Source organism: Physeter macrocephalus, chromosome 12, assembly GCF_002837175.3.
Source record: "Physeter macrocephalus isolate SW-GA chromosome 12, ASM283717v5, whole genome shotgun sequence".
Taxonomy (NCBI): domain Eukaryota; kingdom Metazoa; phylum Chordata; class Mammalia; order Artiodactyla; family Physeteridae; genus Physeter; species Physeter macrocephalus.
In genome coordinates this window covers 31,874,491-31,885,503 of record NC_041225.1, presented here as the reverse complement: position 1 = coordinate 31,885,503, position 11,013 = coordinate 31,874,491, and the positions used below count along the sequence as shown (strand labels likewise).

The 11,013-nt window shown below is 46.4% G+C and overlaps 1 protein-coding gene across 4 annotated transcripts in view; it reads right to left on the bottom strand.

Annotated features, from left to right (window-relative positions):
- Nucleotides 1–11,013, bottom strand: part of ASAP2 (ArfGAP with SH3 domain, ankyrin repeat and PH domain 2) — a 161,678-nt gene that overhangs the window by 91,427 nt on the left and 59,238 nt on the right. The gene's annotated exons all lie outside the window — the stretch shown is intronic.

The following is an 11,013-nucleotide window of genomic DNA, read 5'->3' as shown; positions in this document are numbered from 1 at the left end:
GCCTGTGCTCCGCGGTGGGAGAGGCCGCGGCGGTGAGGGGCCCGCGTACCGCAAAAAAAAAAAAAAAAAAAAAAAAAATCATGATGTAGGAATAGGTCAGGATAGAATGCCAAGTGAAAAAAAGGCAGGACACAGAACTATATATTTCATCTCAATTTTGTGAAAGGTAAAACGTAGAGAAGGGCTGAAAGGAAAGGACATGAAAATGCTAAGGTGGCGATAAAAGAGCAGGCGCTCGGCAGCCGGCGGCTGGTGCAGGCCAGGTGCTTCCGTGCATCGTTGTACCCTCCTCGAGAGGCACTTCGCAGAGGAGGGGACAGACTGTGGTGGTGGAGATCCCTAGGCCAGGCGGAGGCTCCGAATGGCCAGGGTCACAGCCCGGGGGACCTCAGAGCAAGAATGCAGCTCGGCCCCTCCCATCTCACAGAGGGTGGCATCTAGCCAGGCTGTGACTTCGTTCTAACGCTTACCTGAATTTTTTAAATGTTCTAAACTAAGCTCATATTATCTTTATAATCAGAAAACAACAACACAAGGAATAAACAAAATAGAGAAACCTGAAATGTCAGCCCCAACGGCTGTTACCTTGGTTCTCCATGCCTACTGAGGATATCCGAATCTGTCTTTCTCCACCAGTTTCTCCTGCACAAGTTGACATGATAGAGACAGCCTTTGCAACGAGCGCCTGCAGTGTCTCTGGAAGACACGAGCACCCACCACCAAGGGTCTGACGAGAACGCCCGTCTGATTTCACAAGCCCTCAGGGCCCCGCTCAAGCCGGGCACATGGAAAGATGGCCTCGCCCCTGGGGCTTCACCATCGCCATTCCACCACTCTCTCCAACACTCTGCACTCCCCCTACTTTCTTTCTTTTTTTTTTTTTTTTTTAAATAAATTATTTACTTTTGGCTACGCTGGGTCTTCGTCGCTGTGTGCGAGGGCTTTCTCTAGCTGCGGCGAGCAGGAGCTACTCTTTGTCGCGGTGCGCGGGCTTCTCCTTGTGGTGGCTTCTCTTCTTGCGGAGCACGAGCTCTAGGCACGCGGGCTTCAGCAGTTGTGGCTCGTGGGCTCAGTAGTTGTGGCTCGCGGGCTCTAGAGCGCAGGCTCAGTAGCTGCAGCGCACGGGCTTAGTTGCTCCGCGGCCTGTGGGATCTTCCCAGACCAGGGCTTGAACCCGTGCCCCTGCATTGGCAGGCGGATTCTTAACCGCTGCACCACCAGGGAAGTCCCCCTGCAACTTTCAAAACTTCATGCAAAACTCATTTCCATCAAGACTTTCCTGGGGCGTCCCCTCTGACCTTACGGAGACCTCATGATTGTTAACACAGGATGTACCTGGACTGGTGAGGTCTAGCACAGGCAGCCAGCAATGGAGTTAAGAAGGTCAAGGTGTGGGCTGACTATTAAAATGTGTAAACTGCTGTCTGTGATCACCTGCTATCCTTTGATCCTGCCCTATATGAAGGACAACAAAATGACACTTGGAGTCTGCGTGAATAACTGAACACAACCCCAGCTACTTCTCGATAAAACTCCTGCAGTAGCACACCTGGGGGGACGGGGAGCGGTAAGGAATCAAGACTGACCTACTGGATGATGTACTGTTTACGCAGGTTCTTTCTGTCCCTCTTTAGCTATGTTGTAGGCTCAGATGACAGAAACCTATCAACGTTCAACGTTCTTGATTCATCCTGTATTTCCTGAATACCCCATCAGTCGAGAACTTCCCTGGCTGCCAGGACAGAATCCAGTCGTGGTGAAAGCCTATTGTGCCGCAAGCACTAACGAACGCAAAGATTCAGGACATGGAGCCCCTGCATCCAAGGAACAGCTTCCAATGAGAGAGACGCACACACAACAATCAATTTGGCGCAAAGACAGGGTGTAACGAGGATGACCCTGGAGGAATTCGGGGTGCCTGGTACGGCCAGAGCACGGGGAGAGTCCACAGATGACGTGGCTGGAGAGGCAGGAGGGGGCCAGGGGAAGGACTTCATCCCAGGTGCCCCCAAAAGGTTGCAAACTGACAGGATAAGACTTGCATTTAAGAAAAGTGAAATTGGAGGGGACAAAGATGAACCAGGCTTGGTACCAGCCAACACACAATTTAGCAAGACAAAGACAAATTAGCAAGACAAAGATAAACATGCAGTAACAATCCACGTGGTATACATTACAGGAGGTGGAAAAGAGGACATTTTCTGGGGCCTGCTGACAGGAAAGGCTTCTCAGAGGACAAGCTTACAGGAACTTTCCTTCAGAATCCAACAGAGGATGAGATTAAAACTGGGCTGCCAGCTGCTTGCCTCACCCAACTCGCCTTATCCTAGGAACTCCTTCAAGTCGGAGGAGACAGGGGCTCCTGCTAATGAACTGGCAGGGCCCCCCCGGGAGCCGAGAGTCCCCAGAGGCCGGGCAGGCGCAACAGGGAGGTGAGTCAACATCTGCTGGATGTGGACCGCCAGCAATTAGAAACTTTACGTCGATCACACTGACGCCCTTTGTTGGCAAAGCCATCTGAGGAGCTACGTTACAGGGCGTGCACGTTGCGCTCAGCCTTTTCCCCTCTGTTTTTTTTTTGCCTCTCACTGTTGTGGCCTCTCCCGTTGCGGAGCACAAGCTCCGGACGCGCAGGCTCAGCGGCCATGGCTCACGGGCCCAGCCGCTCCGCGGCACGTGGGATCTTCCCGGACCGGGGCACAAACCCGCGTCCTCTGCATCGGCAGCTGGACTCTCAACCACTGCACCACCAGGGAAGCCCTCCCCTCTGTTTCTACCTCACTGTACCTGAGGGATACAATTCCCATCACTTACAGCAGACGCCCCCAGCCCACCTCCACGGGGAGCACAGCAGACCAGGAGAGAAGTGACTCCTGTGGCCTCAGGGACAAGTAGCCCCTGGAAAATCAGTGGTCTCAAAGCCCATGTAACAACAGCCATTCACGGAGGGGAGACTTCACCCATTTACAGAGTCTCCTTCATCGTCACCACAACTCCGCAGGATTTTACAGATGAGGAAACACGTTCAAACATATTTGCTAAGTAACGTAGTCAGTGTTTTACAGTAAGTAAGGCAAACAGCCAACTCTGTGATGGTATCCCCATCCACAAACCATGGGGGTTTGGCTACATCAGTGGTTCTTTAATCTTCTTATTATCACAGACAACAATAAAAATGAGAAGAACGCTGTGGATTATCTTTGCAGGAAAAGGTGTCCTTACATAATTGTTTGTATAATTTTTGGGATACAAGGACCCTTTAGGCCTGTCCATAGACCCAACACACCAGGTAAAAAGCCCTAGCCTAGACGAGCATAAATCCCCTACCAAAAAATATGATGACCATGTTAATCACATTTAATTAAGTATGATCATATACGATTACGTACGAACCACATACAATGCAAGTTAATACTTGGGACATTAAGCCACAAATCTCAGCGTTCCTTCGGATGAGCTATCCTTCCATGATTAATATCCTTCCATGATGAATACGCTGATCACAGCTGCCGGGATTCCACAAATTAGCCTTCTAAGTTCCAATCATTATCCTTTGCCGTCAGAGAAGAGACAACGAGAATCTCAGAGCCTCACCACTGGAAGACATCTCAAGGTCTCCGAGTCCACGTCCCCACCTCCCCCTGCAACTTCCCTAGAGACAGAAGGCCACCAACCAGCCCTCTGCCGGGACCCTTCCGGCACCCAGCTCACCGCTGGGGCTGCTCCCCCAGCTAACTTCCCCCTCAGATTTGAGTCAAAACCTCCTCTCGTGAAACTACCCAGGAGAGAGGAACAGATAACATGTCTCACTTCCTCATGCCAGAGGAAAGCCTTCAGATGCGCCTTCTCCCACCCTCCCCAAACAAAGACATCCTAGGTCCTTCCAACACCCCTCCCACCACAAGGTTTCCAGCTCTAACATGAGCTTCCTCCTAAAACGTTGCTCTTACAACACAATAGTGGGACAACTAACTACCTTTTTTAGCAGCACTACATACTTCCCTAAGGTCGCCTGTGCTCACCTTTGGCTCACCTGTCATGTACTGGCTCCCACTGAACTTGCGACCAAGCAAAACCACCTGGAGGTTTTCCATCAGCCATACGACATCGAAGACGCCCCTATGGCGTTACTGCTCCGTGTTTCTCCCCTGTGCACCCTCGCTCACATCCAGGCAGTGTGGTGCCGTGGTCACAAGCAGAGCCTGGGAAGCACATCTGGTTTTGAATCTCAGCTCCTCTAACCGCCAGCTAGACAGCCCTGGGTCCGTTACTCCCCCGTGCCTCACTGACCTCATCTGTAAATGGAGTTACTGATAGTACTTAACTCACAGAGCTGGTGTGAGGATTAAACTTAGGTATTTATTTATTAGCACAGTGCTTGGCCGATAATCAACACTTTATATGAGTGTCAGATTTTTATTATTGTTATGTTTCCACTCTTAAATTTATGAAAGTACATCAGTACAGATGTACTCTCTTTGCTTTATCATCATTTGTTACAATCTATTCTTTTTTTAAATCACAGATATGGTATACACCTCCTTTGTATCCTCAGTTTTATTGTCTGAAGACTTCATAAGCATTTTTCTTCATGTTGCTACATAACCATAATTCCATCAAGTAGCTGTATTCTAATTTAGTTATAGGAGGCTTTCAGTTTTTCACTTTGATAAGCAATGGAACAACACAATGAGCATCCCCAATAAAGATTTTATTTTTCTTGATGTGCACGGCCAAACTGCTTTCTAAAAACTCCATGCACCAGCTTTCAAGGCCACAACAAAGTAGCAGAATACCAGTTTCACTTTATTCTCGACAAACACTGAGGATTATAATTTAGTTATTTTCTTATGTAACAGGTGGGAAATCATGGCAGATATAGTACCTTCTTAACGCACAGTGAAATTTCACTTCCTAAACAATTACATATATTTCTTCTGAACTGCTCTATCCTAATTATGATATGGTAATAGAAACAATTCTGTGTTAATTTAATAGCCATATTCTAATTAGCATTGCAAACAACAGGGAGAAACACACACAAAAATTCTCATTTTCTTTTGTAGGTAGAAGATGGTAAGGGTTTGAGGGAAAATTAGCATTTCTTTCTTTGTATTTTTCATTTCTAGGATGTGCCAATTTCTCTAAAAAAGGGTAAAGAAGGGATATCCCACTCTTGGTAAGAATAGCTCCACCAAGTCTTTAAGACACAGTAATTCTAGAGAAGTGAAAATCGAAGTCTTTTCTTGCTTCCTTCTTGATAAAAATGAATTTTTCCACCCACTGATATGTCAAATAGCTGAAAAATGTTAGCATCTAATTCCGGGGGGGGGAAAAAACACCTATGAGCTGAGACAGAGATTGGGAAAGTTTAGACTAAGAACAGTATTAGAATAAATATGAACTGGGTTGTTTTTTTTTTTTTTAAAGAGGTCAGATAGCAGTCTATTGTAAGCGGGAAAAATTGCTGTAGAAACAATTTCTCAACAAATCATCATCATAACTGCTTTTGCAAAGCTGTACACAAGACGTTCTAGAAAATACATCAAGCTGTGTTGTTATCCTTTTGAAAACTGGGAGCAAACATAGTATACTTACTATTGTGTAAGAAAAGTATTGTTTTGCATATATTGGGAACATACTGATAACCTTCTGGCTCAGTCCAATGTTTAAAGTCGGGGCGGGGAGGGGCAGGGGTGTCCAAGGTGGCATTTTCAAGACCAGCAGCTTCAGCATCACCTGGGAACTTATTCAACTAGCAAATACTCAGGCTCCATCCTGGACCTACTGAGCTGGAAACTCTGAGGGTAGAGACCAGCAATCTGTGTTTTAACAAGATCTCCAAGGGACTCTGGGGCTCTCTCAAGTTTCAGAACCGCAACTCTAAAACGGGGGTTGGCAAACTTTTCCTAAAAGCAAGAGAGAGATATTAAAGGCTTTTGTAGGCGCCAAGAGGCAATACTGAGGTTATTGGGTATATATGTGCTAAGATGCTAAAAACCATGCTTACTTAGCTCACAGGCTGTAAATAACACAGCTGGCTGCTCCAAGGCATTTCAACCACTCCCCCGCCCCTTCTACATACATAAATCTGTATAAATCCTGTTTACCCCTAAAATTTTAAGTCGATCTCTCCTACACTAAGAGGAGAGTGTAAGAACTTACAGCAGAGACGTAATAACATACAAATGAATATTACTGACATGTACTATGTGTCTGCCGGCCTCTGTGCCGACCACTGCAGGGCCACACAGGAGGTACATTTGCAGCTGTCACGCTGTTCATGTATCCAGAATCACATCTGTCACTTTTTCATGTTATCTCAGTTACTCGTCACTAACAAGCCTATGAAATATTAATATTCTCCTTTTACATATGAGGAAACTGCGGCTCAGAAAGATAAACAACTTTCCCAGTGTCACCGAGTTCCTGAGCGGTACCACCAGCTTTGACTCCAGGGCTCCTGGATCTTAACACCCATGTGCTCTTTATCCTAAACCACACCGCCTCTCAGAACGGGTCATGGACCTCAGGGCTTGTCATCTAACTGGGGGGCAAAGATCAACAGACATAAAACTATTTATGAAGAGCAAGATTTAAAGAGAGAACAGAGTCTGCATATTAGATACTCTTTCAGTTTCGGCTGAAAGAAAAATCAAAACTGATTCAACCTCAAAACTCACAATTCAGAGGGGAACTGTGTTCAGCAGAATACTGTCCCCTCCCCGACAAAGATGTCCACTCCTAATCCCTGGAGGCAGGGATATTATGCCATCTGAGGTTGAAGATGGAATTCAAGCTGTTAATCAGCTCAACTGGAGATGGGAAGATTATCCTGGATCATTGGGTGGGCCCAATGTAATCACAGGTCCTTAGATGTGGAAGAGGGAAGTAGAAGAGTCAGTGTCTACTAGGGACTGAACTGTGTCATCATTCCCCTCCTCCCCCCAACCAAATTCATACGTTGAAGCCTTAACCCCCAGTATGATGGTATTTGGGGGGTGGGCCTTTGGGAGATAATAAAGTTTAGATGTGCTTAAGAGGGTAGGGCCCTCAAGATAGGATTAGTGTCCAGAGCCCGCTCACTCTAGCATGCCTACGCTCTCTGTCTCTGTCTCTCTCTTCCTCCACCACGTGGGGACACAGTGAGAAAGCAGCTCTCTGCAGGCCAGGGAGACAGCCTTCACCAGAACAAGAGCATGCCGGCACCCTGATCTCGGACTTGCAGCTTCCAGCACTGAGATAAATGTCTGTGGTTTAAGCCCCCCAGGCTGTGGTACTGTTATGGCAGCCCATGCAGACTAAGACAGCGTCAGAGTGATGGAGCGTGAGAAAGACTCCACCAGCCATTGCCGGCTTTGAAGATGGAAGGAGGCCCCTATCCGAGGAACTCAGGGGCCTCTAGAAGCTGGAAGGGGCAGGGAAAACTCCTTGCTTCCCGGAAGGAAGCCAGCCAACACCTTGACTTCAGCCCAGTGAGGCCAGTTTGGACTTCTGACCTCCAGAGCTGTAGGTGAATCGGTGTCATCTGAAGGCACTCCGTTTGTGGTAATCTGTTACAGCAGTCACAGAAAACTAATTATACCGAGAGTTAAAGGAGGCTGACACCCCGTCAAGTCTCAGCTTGGTGGAGATAGCTGGGCAGGCCTTCAACAGGCGCCTGGGACAGGAGCGCGTGCGTACAGACCAGGAGCAGGGCCAGATGGGAGACTGTGTGAAAGACACACATAAGGCTGCGACACGCTCGTGCAGCAGGGAGCCACCGGTCAGCCTGGAGCAGAGAGAGACCGCGGAGAGCAGGGAATCACTAAGAGGTCAGCTGGGGCCAGGCCATGACCAATCAGGACACTCGGCAGAAAAGTCCTGCTGGCACATAAATTAAGGAACATGAGACAGGAAAAAGTACACTGCAGTGTGAGGCACAAATACTAAATTAGTTTCACTGTTTTTTTAATAATGCATAAAACGAGTGTTCTTCCTATGCAAGCAGTCGCCTAAGGATGTTGAACACTCTAATGATGGAACCACTACGGCGACTTCTCCTGGGACCGACGGCAGTCAGAGCCAGAAGGATGGTAGTTACGGCGCTCTTAACCGACGTGGTCGCCAGCAGCTCAATCCCTTACTGAATATGCCTGGCTCATTTCCAACATCTAGTTCTAAAAAAGTTTAATCTATCCTTAAATTCCCCCACTAAGTATACTCAAAAGAATGTGCTACTAAAAGCAGTTCTAGAGAAGAGATCCAAAATGCTGTAAAACGATGTCCGCGACTCGCAGGAGAAGGTACAGGGTTTCCTCAGGTGACTGCTTTGAAGGAGACAACACTTGCTCTGAAATAAAGACTTCAGGATCAGGATTCTGGCTTAAAAAAAAAATTCAGATTCACAGCCTTATAATGACTCAAACTTGGCACGATAGAAAGATGGGTAAAAGAGGGCCCCTGCAAGGTCAGGCTGACGGTCAGCCTGCTGTGTGTGGCACCTCAGAAAGGACACAGGCTGGTGTCCAAAATGCCATGTTAAAATTCCAGAGCAAATGTCTCAACTTGCTGAAGCCTCAGTTTCCTCCGATCAAGCAGCAAAATGCCATTTCAAGCAGACAGAAAAGCATGTGCAGAGGGAAGAGGACACGAAACGTGGCACGTTGGGGCAAAAGGCAAGTCCTATCACAGACGGGTGCAGAGAGTTGGGAGGGACTCCGCACAGGTAGCCGGGGTCCAGGCGATGCAAGGAGCTAGGACCAAATCTGGTCTTCTGCCGTGTTTACTAACCCGAGGCTCGCGGTGGGAGCGGTTAAGGGATGCGGTCGTAGTTTCACAGGCAAAGTCATTCGGAAAAGGTTAAGACCAATTTCACCTCACAATTCGCTTTAGCATATTAAAGTCTTTGGCTAGTCCTGCAGGAAGAAAAACCTGTTACCCGTGCTTTAGTCCAATTTCCCTAAAATTCCAGAGCCCACACCATCTCTCCCAGGCTCTGGAACGTCATGAACATCAATGTGGACAAGAAACGCTGCAGAGCTGTGAGCTGAGAAGCAACACCACTGAGCTGTGTTTTAGAAAATGACTCTGGGGCAGGTAAAGAAATGAGGCTTATGGCACACGCTCAGCAATATAGGTCAGAAATGCAGATTAGCCAAGAGTGGTGTTAAATTCGTAAAGGCCAGCTTCCTGACACCAAAGTGTTTACACCTTCCCCTTCTAATGTTTGTTTGCTGAAAACTTCCCCTTCCGGGTGCCGGGCCAGCCTCGGGAGCCACTCAAGTCCTTCCTCAAGGCTGGCGGCAGTCACATAGCCAGCGTTTACACGTGATTTCATCTCATTTCTGATCAGAACAACTTCTCAACATAGGGTTTTAAGATCACTTTTGAACCTGGTCCGAATGTGAAATAGCCCTTTTATACAAGCATTAAATTATAAACTCAAAAAGCCCAAGTGAACACAATTAAACAGAAATCTCTTAAGATCCTTTTTGAAATCTGCTGTTTGTCAACAAAACTGAGCATCCATCTCTTGGTGGTTTCTTGACGTCTTGAGGATAGCCCGTCAGTGCCAGCACAGTAGGGGCCTCGCAGCAGGGCGGCCGCTGACCTCAGCCCTACCCGGCAGGAAGCTGAGCTCCAGGAGCATCCAGAGAACACTGGCAACCCTCTGCCCTCAGGTTCCCCTTTGTAAACTGAGAACAAGTCTTTACAACGATTTGCTGTAAAGATGAGCGTAAGGTACAGAAAGCCCAAGGTACGCAGGAAGTGTTCAAAGACATGAAACAATCATTATTCTTCTTGTCCACCTCCCACTTTATCCAGAAAAAGGGCTTTTCCCGGGGGAGACCGCCTTTTCGGATACTGCAACACCCGTTTCAGCGAATCTCAGTGCTGTATTAAGCGGAGGGAGTTTTATACTCTTGTCTTTGATATTTACTTTTAAATAGAAAAAAAATTAATAAATATTTCCCTACACATTTACTTCCAGTTAGGTGTTAGTCACTGAAAACTGACTCTATTTCCTTCTTTCATAAAATCAGTGGTTGTCAGGTAATCAGTTAATATCTATGTACTGGCAAGCTAAGCATGGTGGCGGTTTTTGTTTTTGTTTCGTCACTTGTTTTTAAAAAAACTGTAGAGGATAAACAACAAGGTCCTACTGTATAGCACAGGGAACTCTATTCAATATCCTGTGATAAACCATAATGGAAAAGAATATGAAAAAGAATGCATATATATGTATAACTGAATCACTTTGCTGTACAGCAGAATTTAACACAACATTGTAAATCAACTATACTTCAATAAAATAAAAATTTTAAAAAACTGTAGAGGACTTTGAAGAACATCTAGATGGGGGTTTCTCAACCTTGGCATTACTGACATTTGGGGCCAGATCATTCTTTGCTGGGGGGCGTCCTGTTCATCACAAGACCGTCAGCAGCATCCCTGGCCTCTAGCGCGCGCACACACGCACACACGCGTACACACACGCGTACACACACACATACACACACACACACTCTCTTCAGCTGTTAATAACCAAACTGGGACAAATCAACCATTGATCCCCACTCTAACCTAAATGACTCTTTTTCAGACAAGGAAACCAGGGCTAAGAGACGCTAAGTAGGAAATACATTAATATAAATGTTTCAGACATTACAAGAAATTTCTAAAAATCTTACATGTTCTGGTATAATGTTGTAAGTCATAATTCTAGTTATTACTTTAAAATGTATATCTCAGAAATAACTAAATTTCGGTGTCAATTGCATTATTATGAACTTCTATCAAATCTTTAACCATGGTCATTTTTAAGTCTTTTGTCATTTACAGACAGTTCTGGGTGTACTCTGATGCTTTTGCAAAAATGTTCCTATAAAAGGGTTTCATCTTCAAGGAATTCATGGAAAAGACTCTGACAAGTACAGGTTTCTGGTAACTGACTATACTGCTGAACTGAATGAATAAGCATTTTCAGAACTCTAATGGAAAACTGATGAACTCATAAAAGTGCTAACAAAA